This window comes from Chelonia mydas, chromosome 8, assembly GCF_015237465.2.
Source record: "Chelonia mydas isolate rCheMyd1 chromosome 8, rCheMyd1.pri.v2, whole genome shotgun sequence".
Lineage (NCBI taxonomy): Eukaryota > Metazoa > Chordata > Testudines > Cheloniidae > Chelonia > Chelonia mydas.
Genome location: NC_057854.1, coordinates 53730000 through 53752222, shown reverse-complemented (window position 1 = coordinate 53752222; position 22223 = coordinate 53730000). Strand labels below are relative to the sequence as shown.

Here is a 22223-nt window from a genome sequence, read left to right as displayed (position 1 = left end):
CTCTCCAATGAGGATATATTAGCACAGCGGTGTTGTGAGGACAGATGAGATAGTAAGATCTTTGGGGCAGGGACTGTCTTTTATTGTATGTCTATGCAGCACCTGGCACAATGGAGCCCTCCTCTGGTGGAGGGCTCAAGGCACAAATAATAAGTAATACTTATAATCAAGCATAATGCTTTGTACTTCTATAGAGTCTTTCATCCAAAGCTATCAAAGCACTTTACAGACAGACACTGGTCTCACAGCTCCACGGGGTAGGTATTAGCCCCAATTTATAGCTGAGAAAATGGAAGGGCAAAGAAGGTACCATATGACCAACCTAAGGTCCCAATAAGTCTAGGGACAGATCCAGGAGTCCTGTATCCCAGGTTCCCTAGTGTAGCTGCACTCCTCATAGTTTTACAGGAAGCTCCTCTGAATCACGATGCCCTCAGTGAATGGTCTTTCAGACCACGGAGCAATTCCCCATTAAGAGCACTAGCTGCATTGGAATAGGGACTGCGACTGCTGCCGACCCAGTGCCCCGGGGCAGTGGGGAGATGCCTGGCTTGATTTCTCCGCATGTGTCACTGGTGTGGTATGAGCCAGGACCAGATGGCTGAAACAATTCCCAGCAGCTATGGAAAGACTGGAAAGTGTTAAAAGAGCAGACAACTCAGCATGGGACTCAGATACACAGAAGGTCCACTTCAGCATCCAAAGGCACCCTCTCATTAGGGACCTGATTTTCAGGGGTGCTGTCAGCCACCACAACTCCTGCATGTGCTCAATACCTCTGAAAACTCAGGCTCAAGGTGGAATTCCCGTCCCCTTTAAGCAGCCGTGCTATTAAAACTATTGGTCTTAAGTCAGCTCCCTGTGAGACATCATGATTCAGTGGTTTGGCTGGTGCTCAACTTTGTTTTCCTCCTTTCCAGTGGGGGCTAGTTTCCTGCAATGGGTCTGAGCACAAGATCCGTAGATACAGTTTTATCTTTTGGTCACCATGGCAGAACAATCCTAAGACATTTTGTCATTGGAGGATACTACCATGAGCAACGCCCAGGGGTTGACCCCAGCATAGGGGTGCAGTGAGATTCACGCTGCTTTCTGGTTTGGGAGATAGGTTGGCAAAAGGAAAATCCAAACAAGGAGAAACTTCCCTTTGCATACAAACAGGATTCTTCCTTCCCAGGGGAAGAGTGTCACAAATTGCTCAGCGTCTGAATCACAGCCATGTATGCTTGGGAAGGAAATCCAACAGCCCTAGTTGAGCACAAGACCACCCCGAGGAGAGCACATTTTACTGTGCCTTAGCACCAGGGGAAATGCATAAGAAACCCGTTTTGTTTCCAAGATCTTGCAGCTGGGTCTGTGAGTCTGAAAGGAAAATCTTTGCCTCCAGTTGCCTTCTTTGGTGCAAAGATGTTGTCAACGGTCTCTTCTGAAGAAAGCAGGTGCTGGGGATAGAGACTTGAAGAAAGCTGGTGTTTGCTGAACTGTCCAGTCAGAGGAGACAGGGTTGTGGTGACAAGCCTGCAAGTCTCCAGTGTGTCACCGTAGCGACTTCTCAAGTTTCAACACTGACTCAGTGGGTAGCAGGTGGAAGTGAGGCAAGGCAGTGGGGTTTATGGCTAGATCACTAAACTGTGAGTCATGAGACAGAGGTTCTATTCCCAGCTCAGCCACTGACTTACTGCATGACCTTGGGCATGTCACCTGATTGGTATTTCCTCTACCATCCTTTGCTAGCCTTGGCTATTTACATGGTGAGCTCATCAGTGCAGGGATAGTTGTGTCTGTACAATACCTGGCTCAATGGGGCCCAGAGCCCCAAGTGGGCCTCTGAGGTGCTGCTGTCATACAAATAATTGAAGTATAGAAGATGACAGGGCTACCGTATGGCAATCTGGGAAGTAGAAGCCACTGTGTTTCAAATCGTGCTCACCTCCCATATGTAAGCAGTCCCACAGATTCCAGTAGGATGACACACACATAGGAGGAGCCAAAATTTGGCCCTTCAAAGTCAAGGTGAAATGTTTTCAAATCCACATTGGCACAGACAGATTGCCTGCATCTGTATGCACATTACGTACAGCGCATACCATTGACAGGGTAGTTTGTCCTGCCCCCCCACCCCCACCCATTTGAGAAGGCTCCCAAGCCAAGTGGCATTGTGACCTGGCGGGCCAGATCGCAGTGCCCCCTTGAGGGCCAAAGTGGAGCGGCACTGCAGCCCCACACACTGGGTCGCAGCACCATTCATTGAAGTTTGGCCCAATGGCCCTTTTCACAATGGAGGGGTGGACAGGCCAAACGTGAGTGACTCTATGACCCTCTGCACTGGGTTGCAATCCCTGGAGCAGGGAGCTGGAGCCAGCCCCACGTGCCAGGAGCCGCTGCTGCTCTTCCAGGATTGAGCAGGGCAAGTGTACATTTAGTTTCATTGGTATTTTTGTTTTTATCAGTATCTAGGATTATAATGCATAATCCATTTTCCTGCTCATTGCCGTAAACATACAAGTTGTGTTGTTTTTGTTTTAGTCTTTTAATAGCCTGTTTTAGTCTTAAATCAACCCCATTTTCCTGCCAGTACTGGGGCTTGCAGCTATTGTTCCTTTCTTTGCCAGCTCGCTCCTAGCCAAAGCAACGTAGACTGAAATCACCTGAGCGCACACATTACGATCTTGGTCGCAGATTCTCCCCTGCGCTGTGGCCGCTCCATGCAGAGTGTGCAAAGCAGTACTAAAGCTGACACAGGAGGATCATCCCAGTGTGCAGAACCAGTGCAGCAAGCATCTCCTCTTCCAGCCCCATCCCTGCAGCTGGCATAGGGAGCACAGCCAGGGCTGCCTTGTACTCCAGCTACAATAATGGCCTCTTGGATGGCTTTGGGGCACTAGCCTGGCACGTAGCCAACCCAAGATTGGCTTCAAACACCACCCCACTGGCACAAGCTGTCCAGTGTATTCCTTTACCATGGCCAAGGACCTGGGACTATAAATCCATTGCTTCTCATAGTCCTCTGCTCAAGCCGTGTATCTGCCTAAAGGAATAATATTACAAATGCCAGAAGCTACAAAGTGCTCCCCTTGATGTGATCCAATGGCTCAACAATTAAAGCAACTAGAAACGCTTAAGAAGGGAAATTAGGCCAGAGGAAAAGGATGGATTTTAAAAAAAAATGTTACTGACACCATTTGACAAGGCTGATATGGGCGGAGCTGTGCATCACAGCCTCTTCTGGGCTATCAGACCAGGACGCTGTCCCATTTCAGTCATGTGGTTTGACTTTTGATGTAAAGCAAAACAGGCTACTCCAGAGGGAGGAAAAGGAAAATGCTCATGCAGCAGGTTTTCTTTTTACATACTTACCATTTAAATACATGTGTGGAGCCAAGACAGTAACAGTCTTTTGAAAAGGGAGCTGTGAAATAGCTGGAATACATTCTTCTCTGTTTGCCAAACAGCTTGTTTTTGCCACTGATATTTAAAGTCTAACTGAAATAAAATGTAGCCACATGATGCAGATTCTGGGCTGGATCCTCAACTGGTGTAAATAGGTGTAGCTCCACTGAAGACGACAGAGTTATGCCGATTTACACCAGCTAAGAATCTATTCTTCTGTATGGTATTTAGAGAATAATGTTTCAACCCACATAATCTGCAGTGTTAACATCCAAACGATTCATTGCAGGGCTGTTTTCAAGTTGTGCTGCTATGCTTGCATCCTACTTGCAGTGTAGACACACCCCAGACCCAGGCAGCTGCTGCCTTCCTAACCCTCCTTGGAAATCAGACAAGAAAGAAAAGACAGAGGTGAAATCTAGTTTGCAATAAGCATTTTGTGGGGTAAGTGGGAAACAGGGAGCATGTTCCCTCTGAGTGGCAGACTGTCCTCTACTGACGGGACATAGATGCTACCACGACTATCTTCTGCTCAGAATGAGCTGGAGCCAATCAGAACTGCCGTGATTTTCGCTTTCACGGTTGGCACTAAAATGAAGGCTTGTTTCACATACTGATATCCACAGCTGCAGTTTCACACTGAACACCAAAGCTCTCTTGCCTATATCAATTTTTCACCGATTTCTCTTGAAAACATAACATTTATCACATTGGAAGACACCAATAGGTCCACTCTCCTATCTCTGACACAGTGCAGGCTGGAAGCTTCAGAGGAAGATATAATTTCCCCACCACCCTCCATAATGCGCAATGCTGTACCATGGATGGATATTATTACTGGCCCCATCATGTGATCAGCTAATGCAGCAAACCATGAAAACTGATAGGCCTTGCTATCTTTCGGTCACTCATGTAACTGTAGATGCTATTCTTATATATAGCTGTCTACTCCTTTTTTGAAAGTTACTAAGCAATTCACCACAGTAATATCCTGTGGCTGTGAGTTCCATAGATTAATTATACATTACGTAGAAAAGATTATTTTGAAATAGATTTATCAGTTTCTTTCCAGCAGTTGCTTTTAGCAGTTTAGCTAACTACTGAATAAAACCACCCTTGGCTTTTCAGTCTCTTCTCGCTTCACATTCAGCAAGAGCTTGGAGGACTCTAGTAAGGCTGTCTTTTATCAAATACAAAACAGATACAGTGTTAGAAGAAATATGGCCCCCCAAAGGACTGAACTATACATATTATGAGCTCAGTCCTGCAAGGCTCTGAGCATCCTCACAGCTCCTATTCTCATCTTTGGATACTGGGGCACTGAGCACCTTCCAGCATCAAGGTCCAAGTAACTTTCTCATTAGTGCCAGATTGAGAGCTCTGTGCAATTAAGTTGAACTGTCTCTTTGTATAGTTTATGATAGTGCCTGCAATGATGGGCACTTTCCATACAGGAAAGAGGGTACAATTCCTGTCCTGCTGAGTTACAGCAGAGGCTTCTGCATCATATGCATTTCTGAGTGCACCTTGCTTTTCCATGCCCACTGGTACACTTCCTAGTTTGATGGGAACTGCTGTGCTGCTCTGCACTCCCAATGCTAACCTGGGATATTCCACTCCTTGTCAGTGTCATCATCATCTGTGGATAACCGGCTGCACCATTCCAAGCTTCATCACCGTGTCAGGACTTTTATTAAGACTTCTGCAAGTCTCTTCTTTTTCCTCTTCTCCCTCAACCCTGATAGGAGATAATAAACCTAAGGATGCCCAGGTTGTCTCCAGATGCCTAGATAATGCTTCCTCAGATGGGGTATCCTTTCAGGGCTACGTTTCGTCAAAAAATCACTGATAGCTGAGTCTATATTTAAGCAAAAATGGACTGTTTCCTCTGTGCCCCCCCCCCCCCGCAAACATACACACACTGCCCCCCACAAGGAAACCTTCCATGCTTCCAAAATCTGTTGCAGTTGCTCTGCTATTTCTGGGTCAGCTGATTGTGAACTGATCATTGAGTCCTCCACTGACTTCTTCTTTTAAACCTCTAATCTCACTCTGCTATCAGGAAGCAATCAGTCGTCAACATATGGTCACAGCACGAGTTACATTAGTCATCAGAAGGGTAACTTTCTAGTTGGGGTTGGACTGGGCCTTCTGATATGATGTCTGGATGGCTGACTAGTGAATATTCATAGATAGGAAATTGAGGTATCCTTCTTCTTTGACTTTTTCAAAGTCTCACTTTCAAAGTTCTGCAGCATATATATTTCAAGGCGTTCACTGGACATGTATATTTGTGGATCTGAAATGCATGAAAATGCTTTTCAAAATCCATGAAAACTAATTTACAGGAACAATTTAAAGCTCCTTTCTCTATGGCTGGCTGAAGAACTGGTAGCATCTTGATATCACCAGTACCAAGGAAATTAAACCTGATTAATTGGGAAGGCAAGAGACTTTTATTCTGAGTGTTTTCTTGTCAACACCCATATAACACAAACAATTGGGAAAAAAGTTCCTTTTATAGGGTTCAGCCCCACTGCCACTTCTGATGGGGGCTGGCTCTCCCCATCTGTAAAAATACCTACCACCCAAGGTTTTGGGAGGCTTAATTCAATAATGCCTGCAAAGTGCATTCAGACCCTTGAACTAAAAGGTAAAGTAGTGGTATCATGTGCAATAGACCACTCTGCAGGTTGTTTAATTTCACACTATTTCAACCGTTTAGAATGAAGACCCAACCTGATTCAACGTACTATCACCTATGTGGCCATGAAAGGACCCTATAAACACATCTCTGATTTGCTGTTCTGAGTTATAGGTATTGCTCCATGAAATTGTTTAATTAGTAACTGCTGGTTCTTTGCTCTATTTGGGTGTTGTGGGAGGGAAACAACATTTGGGACCTAAAAGTTCTGCAATCTAAAAAAGAAGATAAAACATGCTAGCATATGCGGTTACTGTTTTCTGCAAGAGAACGTTTTTAAATAGCCAGACAGAAAATGACCAGCCCTCAGTAGCTCATCGTAATGTCCAGCCTTGGCATGGGGGGTGGGTAAACACCCCCCTTGGGGAGACTAGCCCCCAGCCGTGCCCCCTTCTGCTGAAGCCCCTCCCCTGCAGCCGGAGGAGCCCCGACCTGTCCACCCCAGCCACCCCAGGCCACCCGCCCCAGCCATCCCAGGCTGCCCCAGCTCCTGGGTGCCAGCCTGACCCCCCGCCAGCTTCAGGGGAGAGGAGGAGGAGGGAGGGTGGGGCCTCGGGGTGCAGTGTGGGTGGGGCTACAGCCTGGGTTAGGGGTGGCTTAGCCTCCCCTGGGCTATGACACTCGCCGCCCATGAGCCTTGGGTTATCCTTGGGAAATGGGGAAGGCAGAGGCCAAATTACAAAATGCAAGAATCACAGACATCTATTTTTATGTCCTCCATTGTGTGTGAATACAGAATCTATGGAAATGGGCCTATCAACAAATGGTATCTAGCCCTTTGTAATCTCTCTCTCCTAGCTCTTGGTCAGAGAGAGAAGAGGGGTGTGCAACACTGTGACGGATTAGGTCACAGAGACCCCCTTGAGACTGTCACCTGATGTGCTGAAATCATCTCTGAGCCCGTTTTCTCTGCCAGCTTGGGACTCCAGAACCCTGCCTTGTTGAGCCAGACACACTAGCCTGCTGCAACACAGACTCAGGGTCTGGGCCATGCCCCCAAAGCTACAGACTTTAACCAAAAACAGCTCAACAGGTTACCTCTCCAGCACCCACACACCGAGTTCCCAATGAGATCCAAACCCCAAATAAAATCAGTTTTACTCTGTATAAAGCTTATATAGGGTAAACTCATAAATTGTCCGCCCTCTATAACATTGATAGAGAGATATGCGCAGCTGTTTGCTCCCCCAGGTATTAATCACTTACTCTGGCTTTATTAATAAACAACACAAATGATTTTATTATGTATAAAAAAGTAGGATTTAAGTGGTTTCAAGTAACAACAGACAGAACAAAGTAAGTCACCAGGCAAAATAAAGCAAAAATACACAAGTCTAAGCCTAATACATTAAGAAACTGATTACAGGTAATATCTCACCCTCAGAGATGTTTCAATAAACTTCTTTCACAAACTGAACTCCTTCCTAGTCTGGGCCCAATTCTTTTCCCTGGTACAGTCCTTGTTAGTTCCAGCAGACATCTCAGGTGGTAAGCAGGGGCTTTCTCATGACTGACTGACTCTTTGTCCTGCTCCACCCCCTTTTATAGTTTTGGCACAAGGCAGGAATCTTTTGTCTCTCTGGGTCCCCACCTCTCCTTCTAAATGGAAAAGTACCAGATTTAAAATGGATTCCAGTATCATGTGACAGGGTCACGTCCTGTGAGACCCCAGCCTCCATTCTTCCTGGGCTGGCCCACACATACACAGGAAGGTTTGCAAGTAAACAGAGCCATTTACAGCTCATTGATTCTGAAGCACCCTTAATGGCTTCCACTTAATATGTTCACATCAGTAATAGAAGTTTATACCTTATTCTCCTAACTCCAGACATAGAAATAATACAGGCAAACAAATAGGATGACTACACTCAGTAGATTATAAGCTTTGCAATGATACCTTTCGAGAGACCTTTTGCATAAAGCATATTCCAGTTACATCGTATTCACATTTATAAGTATATTTTCATAAAGCATATGGAGTGCAATGTCACAATCTAGCCCTTTGTAATCTCTCTCTCCTAGCTCTTGGTCAGAGAGAGAAGAGGGGCTTGCAACACTGACTGTGTATTGTGATCTGATAGTAATAGTAATATTGTAAAGCTTAGTACTGAGCTACAGCCCCATGGAGCTTGCACTGATCAGACATGTTATAAGAGAGAGATTCTGCCCTGATGATCTTACAGTGTTTACCTAGACAAGACAGTCAGAAGGTGGGAGTGTAAACAGAGGCACAGAGAGGTGAAATGGCTTGACCAAGGTCACACAGTAGGTCAGTGGCAGGGCCAGAAATACAATCTAGATCTCACTGCTAGACCACACGGCCTGTACATAATGCAATATCTATTTCACAATCCTCTGTGTAATTTATTTTAACTAAGACTGAAACCCTCCAGTGCCCTTACTTCTCCTGGGGCCTACTCTGATATTTGCAGCACTTTGCAAGTCTCTTTGCCTGGGACCAGCTATTCCACTAGTAACTCCTCTCCTTATCTGAGGTCATTCTTTCCTGAGGCAGCTAAGCCCCACTCAAGAGAAGACATCAGGTTAAAAAAGAATACATTCTTAGACAAACAAGTTATCTGTATTACAAAAAATACCTTAGATAACAGATGCTGAAAAAATATTTTAAAAAAATCACGTTCACGCCTCACTGCTTGTGCCGTTTATTAGATGTTGTCACCTCTTTCACAGTCAAAATAATCTTGGGTCCAGAGGTTGTAAAACAATATTCCATAGACCACCAGTGGTGATCTACACAGTGAAACATTCTTAGAACCAAATGGCGGGCGATGGGGGTGTTGGGAAGCTAGGTATGTTCATTGAGTGGGCTCTCTCTTTCTGATCTAGGGATCTGAAGAATTACAGAGTTGTAATACCACTGGATTAGTAAATTTTACATTTGTTTAGAGACAGTTCTTGGTCATTTTCTCTTTCAGGTTCCCATGTATTGGCATAATGATGTAATGTTTTGGCTGCAAACAATGCAGGGATTATTTATTATTATTATTATTATTATTATTTTAAAGAATACCATGCCTATGGAAACAAGTTTAAATAATGGAAACATTTTCTATTGGTCTCAGTCTTTGTAAATGATTCTTGTTATTATACAAAACCTTCATTTTAGGTCAAGTTTGACCCAATAGTATCTTTTTAATGAACAACGCTGTTTGATTGCATCTTAGTTTTAACCTCCATCAGCAGGATATTTCATAAATCCAAACAAACTAGAAACATTCCTATGTAAAGAATAAATGCTGGGAGTGTTTGTCAGTTTTCAAAGTGCCAGAAAAAACCCCAAAGCAAATAATATTTGAAATCAGGCCTTGAAAAGTAAACACAAAAATATCTGATTTCAATAATGTAAATTGTATGTGATTGGAGAAATGTCAGAGGAGCTGAAACATTGATGATTAAACTTATTCAGTGTGAATGACTGAAAATAAATGCATCTTTTAAATAACCAGTACTTTCCAATCTGGGAAGCAGAAAACTTCATTTAATGCAATCTAGATAAATAATCACTTATCTTTTATAACCCTGCAGAGTGTCCTGTGATCAGTCTTTCCTCACAGTGATCTTGCTAGAAATAAAAGTGGCAAAAATAAACAGCATTCATTTTAAGCAGAGGAATGTAAAGGTGAACTGGAGAAACACCAGTATAAGTGAAGAATTTACCTCTTGGGATTATATAATCTGAAGGGCCTCATGTGGATTTGTTGGGATCAGGAGCAGGCCTGTCAGGGTCCCAACAAGGGCAGTCAGGGCCAAAGGTCAGAGCAGAGACTAACCTGAGTCTGGGAATAGTAGAGGAGTTCGTAGTGATGTCCCAGGCCAGGCACTGAAGTTCAAATCAAGCTGAGGTCAAACCGGGAATTCAAGAGCAAGAACAGTCATGGCAAGCCACAGAAGATCCACCCTGATGCCTGGACACTTCTTGGAATGCCCCTTGGGTTTATATAGGGCAGAGAGCCAACCAGGAGCCATGGGGCTGATGTCTGTCAAACCCTGAGGCGGAACTTCCCGTGGTCTTTGTCCATGGCAGGTCCTGGGAAGTGGAGCGCAAAGTGGTTACAGCTGCTGCTGGGTAGCAGCCTAGACCTGCCAGCTCTACGGGTCTGGGTTCTAGACCATGGGGCCTTATGTGGCCTGCGCTTTGTGCTGATCTTCCAGGGACAGTTGTCAGTCAGTGGATTGTTTTCCTAAAACTACGTTTTAAAGCAATGCACAATGTGGAACTCATTGCCATATTATATTATTAAGGCCCCGAGTTTAGCAGGCTTCAGAATAGGAATAGACAGAAATATCCAGAGCTAGCCAAGAAAATATGTAAAGAAACTAAATAAGAGTTTTGGAAAGGATGTAAAACTTCCTGCTTCAGAGCACAAACCAGCCTCTATCTAGTGGGGTTTCGGAGGAAGCTTTCCAGGGGAGGTTATCCTGTAACTGTCTACGGAGGAGTTTGTTGCTTCTTGCTCTAAAGCAGCTGATAGCATTGCAGCCTGGGGTGGGATGGCAGCAGGTGGATTACCTCCATCCCAGGAAGAGGAGAGGGACAAAGTTGTCATGGGTCATTCTCTGGAGTGGCATAGAGCACAGATGGTGCTTTCCCAGGAAGGGGACCACGCACAGATGTTTTTGGCATTTTCTAAAATAGGCTTTTACCCAAGGTTTTTCAGGGCCTAAACGATTCCGATTTCTGCAGGGGCTGAGCTGGAAGCCTGCGGGTTAAAGAGTTGTTGTGGAATCTCATCATGTGCAGGTTGAAGGCTCTGCACTATTAGCGAACAGTGGTTTGGGTTAAAAGCTCTGAATTTCTTAACTGTGGCTGGTGACTCATGATTATAGCCGAAAGGTGATCTGTCACTTCAGATGAAATCAGGATTCTTCTCAATCCAAGCAACTCTGGGCATCACTGTCACACTTCTCCACCAACCCTTGAGGCTGAGGGACAGCACGGAAGGCCAATGTGTTCGGTTAGCCAGCTCTGCGACGTGCCCCCCGCAATGAATTAGCACTTACTTAAGCACTAAATCACACCAGGGTGTGCATTCTGGGAGCACTGGTGCACACCTTAGGAGTGCTATGAGGCAGAAGGCTTTCCCCAATAGGCTAATGCACACCTTGGCAAGGTTTATTGCTGTTATTTTATTTATTTATGTAGAAAAAACTGTTTGGAGCATTAAGAACAATTTACTTTGGAAAAGAGACACGTTTTTCTGTGCAGGAGCATCACAGCCCATGAGCAATTCCTAGAGAAAAAACAATTCAGGAGAGGCCATTTGCCAATTCCACAGATGCCATCAAACCACGGTGTTGAGTAACTGTAGGTTCTTACACTTGACTCCTCATGGCACAGTGCCACGTTGTGGATACTGCATGTATCTAACAGGAAGTGCAGAGGCAAGTGGAAGACGTCTAGAGAGACCCAAAGAGATACTCTGGGAACTCGGAGTCAGAAAGTAAATCCCAGTTAGTCCATTACATTCCTCATATAATAGTTCAATGATAGCATTTAACTGAAACCTGAGATTCCCAGCTTCCTCTTGAGTACCTCACTCACCCTGAACCATTGTCCCACTCAAGGCTTCACACCTTCTTTCAAGGTCCCCGCTGAGGCCATCTGCATTGAACTTGGAGGGAGGAGCACGAGTTGCAGGAAGGAAGAGCTTGAATGAGGCACCAAGGCGGCAGACTGCGTACATGTGGCTGGAATATTGGCTGCAATTGCAGCTTCTCCCTCTCTCAGTAAAGAGCTAGTTTAGTTTTAGAAACATGGAGTCCCCTCATGTTGTTACCCAGCACATGGTACCTGAAATACCCACCATGCTTGGAACTTTGTGTTGGGACCCACCTACAGTACAAATTCAACCATCTTGGAGAGACCCCACAGTTACAACCCAATTGACCGAACATAGTCAAAGCAATTTCTGTCTTGCAGCATAAACAGGACTTAACCATGTCCCTATGTCATGCTAAAGCCTTGACTATGTGGTGAACAGGTGACAACTGCAGTGCTGAAGAGACGTTAGAGATGGGCTCAAGCTATGAAATTTAGATCCAAATCTGGGTCTGAATCCAAACTTCCCTCAGAGTTAGTAGGGGTTTGACATCTGGGTCAGTCCCATCTCTCCCTTCAAATATCTCCTTATCACCCACTTCTTGTTTAGTGACGCTTTCCAGTGTTTATCTCCCCACAGATGGCCCTTCCACGCACTCATGCAGTCAAACTGCTGTCAGCCTATAAATAACCCAACCCAACAACGCTGTTGACTTTCCGTTAAATTTACTAAATTAGTGCCCACTTACAAAAGCAGCAGTGAAAAAGCTTTACAGTTAAAGAAGTGAAACATTCAGACATTTGGAAATGCTATTTAATTGATACATGGAAGATTAGAAAACTAACTCCTAAAAATGGATCCTTCGCTTGGCACTTCTGTGTTGCAATATCATATAATTATACTACAATGGCACCTAGAGGCCCCAACTAAGTCTGAGGGTGTGGCGTGCCAGGCACTGTACAGACATATACTAAGAAACAGTTCCTGTCCCCAAGAGCTTACATTCTAAATTGACAAGACAGACAAAGGGCGAGAGGAGTAACAAGCACAGAGAGGTGAAGTGACTTGTTGCATGCCATAGGCAGAGCCAAGAATATTGTAGTGTCGTCCTCAATGTTAATCTTCCATAGATTTATAATCCAATAACTGGTTTTTCTCAGTGTCTATATCCTGTACCTTCTTGGATTTATTTCCCATGATCTGTATTTATTAGATTGCAAGCTCTTTGAAGCACGGATCTTGTCCTTTTATCTGTTTTTTTAAGAGTGGCACAGAACTCCATAATCATGTCCAATTTAAAAAGTGAGCAATTTAAAAATGAGCAATTTTTACAAGCAAGCACACAACAATACTGTGTGCATCTTCATAATAGTGCGGCATTCTGTGGAAGCAGAGAGGACAATTAAGTATTAACAAAATTTGAAATGATTTGTGCTACCAAAGATACGGTCATGCCTATAGAAACTTGTGAATAACTTTCCAGTTCAAGTTAAATGTATCTCAAATGTTTTCTTGCATTTCTGGGCCGTGCTAAACCTTCACTTGAATACATTTGTAGGAGGAGAAAAGTTTGTTTCTAATGGGCAAGATTTTTAAAAATGACTAGTGATTTGGGGTGCCTGTTTTGGGGAACTCAGCTTGACACCCTTCAAAGGGCCCTGATGTTTAGAAAGTTCTGAGCACTCACCTATCAGAATCAGATGTCTTCAAGATATGGGCAGGCTGCAGGAATCACCAGGCGAGATTATATGGCCTGTGTTATCCAGGAGGTCACACTAGATGGTCCCTTGCAGTCTTAAAATCTGTTCGTTTATTGTATATCAAAGTTGTCCACCCAACAACTGTAGCAACCCAAAATCACTAGTCACTTAGGAAAATGTGGAACTGTGCTTTTTTTAAGATGGAGTTCCAATTCCACTTTTAAGAATTAGTTTGTAAATTGAGTAATATAACATCATAAATTCATGAGATTGTGCATAGACAAACTGAAATTAGTATTTCTAATCTTTTGTTAAATTTTCTCGAACCATAACCTTACCTTCTTCCCTTGCTGATTTGTTAAGTGGGGAATAATGAAATGATGCTAAAGTTAATGAATGTTTTGCTTGGGAATTTAATTTTTTTTAATTGAATTGTGATATCAATATAGGGGGCTAAAGTTAAGCAATCTGAATCCAGATTTAGGCACTTTAGTGACCTGATTTTCATTTGTGTTCAATACTGGTGATTTCCATTGCAGTCCCATTTCAATACTTTTGAAAATCAGACCACATATTTAAGTGCTTAATTCTAGGCACTCAGGTTTGAAAATTCTGAGCCCTACTTTTGTGTGTGCTTAAACTACTGTGAATACAGTGCTGCTATCTTCCTGTAAATTTCCACCTCATTTCGAATCTCATCTGAAAACATATCTTTTCTCCTCTTAATTTTTCTCTTGCTTGACTTCCAGCTTTATGACTCAGTGCTTTAATTTATATACCCTAGCAAATCTTTACTATAGCAGTTTTCTGTAATTGATATCACACAGTCTTCTGCTTAAGGCTGTAAGGGGTCCTGAGAAATTGTTTATATCGGTGATACTCAGACTCAGTGGTTCAGGAGCCAAATTAGCTATCAACATTACCCAAAAGAGCCACAGTAGTGTGAATTCATTGTTTCATTTACTATATATATATATATATTATTCTCACAGCAAAATGACTGAACAAGTATTTTTATTTAATGAACTACAACTGGTTAATAACCTAGTAAAATCATCCTGATTGGTTAATAATTAAGTCACTTAATAATTAAGTTTTAGTATCACGTGTTGCAAAAGAGCTACAGGAGACACATTAAAGAGCCACTTGCAGCTCCCGAGCCTCAGTCTGAGTATCACTGATTTATATGAAGGACACTATAGAAAAGGATAGTAGAAAAAACCTGTCCCCAGAAAATCCATTCTAGGTTTTACACTGAGCCTTTTGAATTGTGGGACAGACTTTGAGAGAATAGTCTGTGTTGGATAAATATACATGCAGAGCAGATAGGCTCAGTAAAGCTCCTAGTTTTGTTTATCACCAGAGCGTCTCAGTAGCTAGATTTAAGGAGCTCCCAGTAAACAGGGACACAATAGTATTATCCCACAGGAAACAGTCTGAGGCACAGCGAAGAAGATACATGACTTTGCCCAAGTCACACAATAAGTCAGTGGACGAGCAGGACAGAACCTCAGAGTCCTTGTTCCCAGGCCCCCTCTACAAGGCATCAGGTCAGTGATATGGATCAGCATCAAGCATGGAGAGGAGGCAGCAGACTGCAGCCTACCCAGGCATTATGAAGTGGCACAGGAGAAGAGGCTTACCTTGGCAGGCTTACCTGGGTTTAAGATCACGACAGCAATGATACAAGGCGTGTCTCTCTCCAACTTCAGTGCAGAGGGCTGGTGACACGTCTCCCAGCTGTGGCTGAGTGGAGGATAATTTATACTAAGGAACACAGCAGGATAAACATTATCAAGCAAGTTTCAGAGTAGCAGCCGTGTTAGTCTGTATTCGCAAAAAGAAAAGGAGTACGTGTGACACCTTAGAGACTAACAAATTTATTTGAGCATAAGCTTTCGTGAGCTACAGCTCGCTTCATCGGATGCCTAGATTGGCATCCAATGAAGTGAGCTGTAGCTCACGAAAGCTTATGCTCAAATAAATTTGTTATTATCAAACAAGTAACTTTGAAATAAACTGATGATCCCATAGGAGCAAATGTCCAGCTCGTATAAACCAGGGTAGCTCTACTGAAGTCAATAAAACTATGCTGACTGGTCCAGATCCTCAGCTGGTGTCAAACTATTTGTGTTCCAGGGTGTGTGGTTCTCCCACACCCTTCCCCAAAGTCACCAACTTTTCCCAACCCCACTGCCTCTTGTTTCCTCTTCTCTCCCCCTCCTCTAAGGATGAGAGGGTGCAACTAGGTTTTGCTCAAAAGCTCATGTGGTTTGAAATTCACAAGCATTTTCTCCTCTGCTCCCCTTAATTTAAGCTCTTGTTTCGAAGGGAAATTTAATTCCAGAGCATTTTCCCTAACTGAACAGAAGCCTGCATTGTGCAAGCAAGAACACTCGTTCTTTGCCATTAATTCTTGCCCTGCCTCTAGAGCTGCTAGGGGAATACAACAAACGTGCAGGGTCTAGATCTCAAAAGCTGATCCAGAGCCCATTGAAGGCCACCGGAGTCTTCCCATTGGCTTTGGCAAACTGAAGGCCCCCTCCAGTAGGGTGACCAGATGTCCCGATTTTATAGGGACAGTCCTGATATTTGGGGTTTACTCTTATGCAGGCACCTATTACCAGTGATGAGCTGCCAGAAGCTCAAGAACCGGTTCCTTCACTCGCTCCGGGTCTTCGGCGCCACATCCTTCAGTCCCTCCGGGTCTTTGGCGGCACTGAAGGACCCGCCCCTGAAATGCCGCCGAAGACCCGGAGCAAATGAAGGACCTGCTGCCAAAGCGCTGCCGAAGGCTCAGAGTACCGCCGGGTCAGTAAAAATTCACATGGGAGCCTCCCCAGCCGAGAGCTCAGGCGGGACAGACAGGACGATCCCACGGGCCACATCCTGTCCGTCCCACCTGAGCTTCCCCACCCCTTTAACAACCGGTTCTAAACTGGCTTCAAAATTTAACAACTGGTTCATGCGAATCAGCTCCAGCTCACCACTGCCTATTACCCCCCACCCCTTGTCCCGATCTTTCACACTTGCTGTCTGGTCACCCTACGCTTCAGAGCATGAACTGTGACAGGTTCAAATTCTGTTCTGAATGTCGAATCTCATCCAAAAGGGTGGGTACCCAAATTGAGTCCTAACTTTCTTGCTCAGGGCCTGATTCTGATCTCACTTACACTAGTGTCACCCCATTGACTTCAATGGAGTTACTCCTGATTTATGCCAGCATGAGAGGAGAATCAAATCCTTTCTCTCCCCATCTGCCCCCCAGCATACTAGTGAATGAACACCCAGATGCAGCAGAGCACAGCTCAGCTGATCTCCATCTCCATCCCCTGCTCGAGAGCGAATTAATTCCCAGACTTTGCTCAGCACAGCAGTTCCCTTCTCCTCTCTCATACATTTTTCAAGACATCACCTCCACCACAATTGATCTCTAGCCTCAGCCTTGCATTGTGACGCCTCCCCCACCTACTCAGCTTTGCATGTGGGGATGGTTTGAGTGTCTTTGCCCTCTAGGGATGTGCGGCGGGGGCTGGGATGTGCAGCTGAGCTCAGAAAATTGCAGGTTCAGAAGTATGGGGTTTTTCCCCCTTCTTCATTTGATTGATTATTTTAAAGGCAATGACAGAAAAGCCATTATTAGCAATGGCAAAAGCAGCGTGTTCGGAAAAGAAGTCACCAGTTCCTTCTCTGCCCCTTACAAAAAAAAAAAGAGCAAAGCGGAAAAGGCATATACCGATTTTTTTTAAGAGCACAGACAGGCATCAGCACAGACAGCTCCTAGAAGGAAAAGCTCTTCTCCATCAATAGCCCGTAAAGCGAATCCAGCATCTAATAGGGACAGACATGTTTAAATGAAAAGAAAGAGCATAAGACATTTTATAAGGGAAAAAAGTTTAATCAAAAATGCTCCCTGAGATGCAGGTTTCATGCTTTAATTTATATTGTTATTTGGTGCTTCAGTGGTGCTGGTTAGAGCTGCAGCTCAGCAGACCGATTTTCCCCTCCAATAATAAAATAAATAATAATTATTATTAATGATAATAATAATAATTAATAATGCCACCATCTTATGTGGCACTTAACCATTGGAACAATTTATCAATAGTTGTGTTGGATTCTCCATCACTGACCATGTTTAAATCAAGGTTGGATATTTTTCTAGAAGATCTGTTCATGGGGGACTTCTCTGGCCTGTGCTATACAGGTGGTCAAACTAGATGATCACAGTGGTTCCTTCTGGCCTTGAACTGATGAATCTTTAGAGCCCAGTGCACTTTATGGAGGAGATAGGTAACATTATCCCTGATGCAGAGAGCTGGTCGGTAGCATCAAAAATACACCTTTCCCCCTGAAGTCTCACTCTGCACTTGTAAGGAAACAAAGGACATTCTTTTCTTCCTCTGGAAAGACTCCCTGGGTGACTATGAACGAGCCCCTGCATCTCTCTGTGCCTCAATTCCCCCATCTGTAAAACCGGGATAATAATACTGCCTTTCCAGCCTTTCTAAATAATGAAATTCACCCAAAACAATGGCCTTCTCATGGGGCTGCAGAGTCTCCCAGAAGGTGCCCTAGGAGCTCTGGCATTCCCCTCCCCCCTTGCATCCATTTCTGCTCATAACACACATTACAGGAGTTACAGGGAACAGAGCTGTAGTGCAATGAGAGGGTTTTCAGCAGTTCTGCAATGCCTGGCTGTCCAGTTGAGCTTTCCTTCAGCACTACCCTCCAGATGCTTGATTCCCTTCTCCTGCCACCCGCCCCGCAGCCTGTCCCTAGCTGGAGAAACTAATCTGACTCAGCCTGCTCTGCTAACAGGGCTTTTCGTCACCTCACCCACGGGGTTTATCAGCACAACGACAATGGCTCCAACCAACCTTCACAGACATGAAATATAACTCAGTAACCTACAAAGCCCGTCATTCTTTTTACAGCCAGGATCTGAGTGCTACAAGAAAACTACAGCAACTTTCACAGAAGAGCCAGGGCTTTTCCACCAGCCTTTTGACAGCTGATTCACTCCATTGCCTGGAGGAAAACAGCCACTGCTTAGCACCCAGTTTTTGAAGCCCCTCTTAAATCAAGTGATTGCTTTCCCCCCACTCTGCTGCTGCAGGGCCATCCTGGGTGTACCATTGTTCCCAGCCTTACAAACTAGTTGGTGTGTGTATGCTTACTACTGCCCTCTGCTGGGTGGAACCAGAACTGCTGGGCTGTCCTCTACTGCTAGCAAGAAAATGGAGCCTCTCCTTTAGTTTAAACCAGAGAGCCCCATGCTACTGGTACAGGATGACCCCACCTTCTGGCCCTGCTGTTGGTGTGACATTGCAAGAGGCCATAGCGTACCGGGAAGAGACAGCTGTGATGCTCCTATGCAGCCAGGGGTTCCCTTTACCCTACAGGCACAAAAGGAGATGGCAATGGCGGAGACTCTTGCTACCTTGTGGCCTGGCCTTTTAAAGGGACCTTATTCCAGACCTTTCTGAAGCCAGACTCCACATGGGCAACATGCCCTGCCTTGGCTCTCTCTGCGGTAAGTCTCCCCAATGGAATATAAAACCTTAATCCACTTCCCAACCTCTGCTCTTCCTCTTAACCCCCCCCCCCCAATCAGGACCCCCATATTGAACCCAGGCCTACCCTAGACCACATCCTTAGCCACTGCAGTGCACTGACCCACCCACCACCCCTGATCAACAGCCTTAGCGCTAAAGGCCTACAGACCCACAGCAGCCACGACCCAAGCACCTGATTGGCTGGGCAGGCAGCACTCTCATTGGATACCTGGACTATATAAAGGCCTCAATAGGCAGAGGAAGCTATTTGAGTAATAGGCCATTGCCTGCTAATTGCTGCCTAGATCACCTTGCCATGCTGCTTCACCTGACCCTGCCTTGCCACATCGCCAGACCTTGCCTCCCTAACCCACTGATCCAACCCCCTGGATTGGATCTGCCAGCTACAGACCCCTGAAAGGTCTCTGACCATTGCCACGGGCTACCTCTGATACCAGTTGACCTCCCGGCTACCCAACCACCCATGCACATTTGACTACTGCTCTGGATTGCCCCTGAGACCACCTCAGCCACTGGACATTGCAGTTTGCTCAGACCACTTTGGTCTTCAAGACTCGCCCTACCTGAAACAGGTATGGAACCCACAGATGCCCCAGAGGATGCTGCACCTCCAGGAGCAGGTCATTCACTAACAGGCCACAATGGATCAGCTTTGGGTGGAAAACTGCACACAGTGAGAACAGATCAAAGGACTGCAAGTGGGAAGATCTCCTGCAGCCCCATGGACCCACATCACCTTCAGAACCCATGGTACCTTTACCAGTGTGCTACAATGGGACCTGCAATGGGAAAACAGATGCTCTGTCCCACAAAAGGGAATATGCCAGTGATCCTAAGAGACCGAAGAGCCTCCCCGCATCCTGTTGCAGGGGGACATGGGAAATTACAATAGGGTCCAAGGAGCAACAAGCAGGAAAATCAGTGGGGGAATCCAATCAACATTTAGATGTCTGTAGACAAATGCAGGTAGTATGGGAAATAAACAGGAAGAACTGGAAGTACTAGTATATAAGGTAAACTATGATTTAATTACAGGTTTCAGAGTAACAGCTGTGTTAGTCTGTATTCGCAAAAAGAAAAGGAGTACTTGTGGCACCTTAGAGACTAACCAATTTATTTGAGCATGAGCTTTCGTGAGCTACAGCTCACTTCATCGGATGCATACTGTGGAAAATACAGAAGATGTTTTTATACACACAAACCATGAAAAAATGGGTGTTTACCACTACAAAAGGTTTTCTCTCCCCCCACCCTACTCTCCTGCTGGTAATAGCTTATCTAAAGTGATCACTCTCCTTGTGAGAGATCCTTACAAACAAACAGAAATATCTTAAGCACATGACCTGGTAGTAATGGGGGACTAACTAGACATCTGTTGGGAAAGTAATGTAGCAAAATACAAAATTTCCAATAATATCTTGGAAGGCATCAGAGAAAAAAATTTTGTTCCAGAAAGTGGAGGAAGTAAGCAGGGGGACAGACATTTTAGACTTGATTCTGACCAACAGGGAGGAATTGATAGTGAATCTGAATGTGAAAGGTAATTTGGGTGACAGTGATCAAGAAATGATAGATTTCATAATTTTAAGGAAAGGAAGGAAAATAAGGATAATGGACTTCAAAAATCAGATTTCAGCAAACCTAGAGAACTGGTAGATAAGGGCGCTTGGGAAGAAAATTTAAGAGGAAAATGAATTCAGGCAGCTCCTCAAGGAGACAATATTAAAGGCACAACTGCAGACTATTCTGATGCAAAGGAAAGATAGGCAGAATAGTACGAGGCCAATATTGCTCCATTAGGAGATCTTTAATTACCTGAAAATCAAAAAGGAATCCTATAAGAAGTGGAAACATGGTCAAATTGATAAGGAGGAGTACAAAAGAACAGCACAAGCATGTAGGGACAAAATCAGAAAGGCTAAGGCACAAAATGAGTTACACCTGGCAAAGGACATAAACGCAATAAGAAGTTCTTTAACTATATTAGGAGCAAGAAAAAGACAAAGGAAAGTGTAGGTCCTCTGCTTAGCAGGGAAGGAGAGCTAATAACTGATGACATCAAGAAAGCTGAGGTGTTTAATGCCTATTTTGCTTCAGCCTACACTAAAAAAGTTAATGATAACTTGATACTCACACAATTAATATTAACATCCAGGGGAAGGAACACAAGCCAAAATAGGGAAAGAGCAGGTTAAAGAATATTTATATAAGTTAGATGTGTTCAAGTCAGCAGAGCCTTATGAAATTCATCCCAGGGTACTTAAGGATCTAGCTGAAGCAATTATCTTTGAGAACTCCTGGAGGATGGAAGAGGTCCCAGAAGCCTGGAGAAGGGCAAACATAGTGCCTATCTTTAAAAAGGGGAACAAGGAGGACTCAGGGAATTATAAGCCAGTCAGCCTAATTTCAATACCTGGAAAGATACAGGAGCAAATTATTAAACAATCAGTTTGTAAGCCCCTGGAGGATAATAGGGTGGAAAGGAATAGTCAGCATGGATTTGTTAAGAACAAATCATGCCAAACCAACTTAATTTCCTTCTTTGATAGGATTACTGATCTAGGGGATAGGGGGGAATCAGTAGATGTCATATACCTTGATTTTAGTAAGGCTTTTGACACAGTTCCTCATGCAATTCTCAAAAGCAAACTAGGGAAATGTGGTCTACATGAAATTACCATAAGGTGGGTGCACAATTGGTTGAAAAACCATACTCAAAGAGTACCGGTTATCAATGGTTTGCTGTTAAACTGGAAGGGTGTCTCTATGGGGTCCTGCAGGGGTCAGTCTTGGATCCAGTACTATATAACATTTTCATTAATGACTTCAATAATGGAGTGGAGAGTATGCTTATGAAATTTACAGATGACTTTCAGCTGGGAGGGGCTGTTAGCACTTTGGAGGACAGGCTTAAAATTCAAAATGACCTTGACAAATTGGAGAATTGGTCTGAATTCAACAAGATGAAATTCAATAAACAGAGAGCAAAGTACTTCACTTAGGAAGGAAAAATCAAATGCACAGCTACAAAATGGGGAATAACTGGTTTGGTGGTAGTAGTGCTGAAAATGGTCTGGTGGTTAGAGTGGACCACAAACTGAATATAAATTGTCAATGTGATGCAGCTGCAAAAAATGCTAATATGGGCCTGGGGTGTATTAACAGGACAGTTGTATGTAAGACACAGGAGGTAATTGTCCTGCTCTATTTGCCACAGGTGAGACCCCAGTTGGGGCATTATGTCTAGTTATAGCCACCACAATTTAGGAAATATGTGGTATAATGAGGC

General features: G+C 44.3%; 1 protein-coding gene and 1 long non-coding RNA gene across 3 annotated transcripts in view; one reads left to right on the top strand and one right to left on the bottom strand.

Moving 5' to 3' along the window:
• NMNAT2 (nicotinamide nucleotide adenylyltransferase 2) overlaps window positions 1–22223 on the top strand; it is a 73673-nt gene that overhangs the window by 12959 nt on the left and 38491 nt on the right. The window lies entirely within an intron of this gene.
• The window catches only part of LOC119566978, a 38386-nt gene continuing 23932 nt past the window's right edge, over window positions 7770–22223 (bottom strand). Inside the window, exons 5-6 of the long non-coding RNA XR_005226606.2 lie at window positions 15013–15122; window positions 7770–13036 (exon numbers count right to left, since the gene is read on the bottom strand). This is a non-coding gene — a long non-coding RNA (uncharacterized LOC119566978). The remainder of the gene's footprint in view (window positions 13037–15012; window positions 15123–22223) is intronic.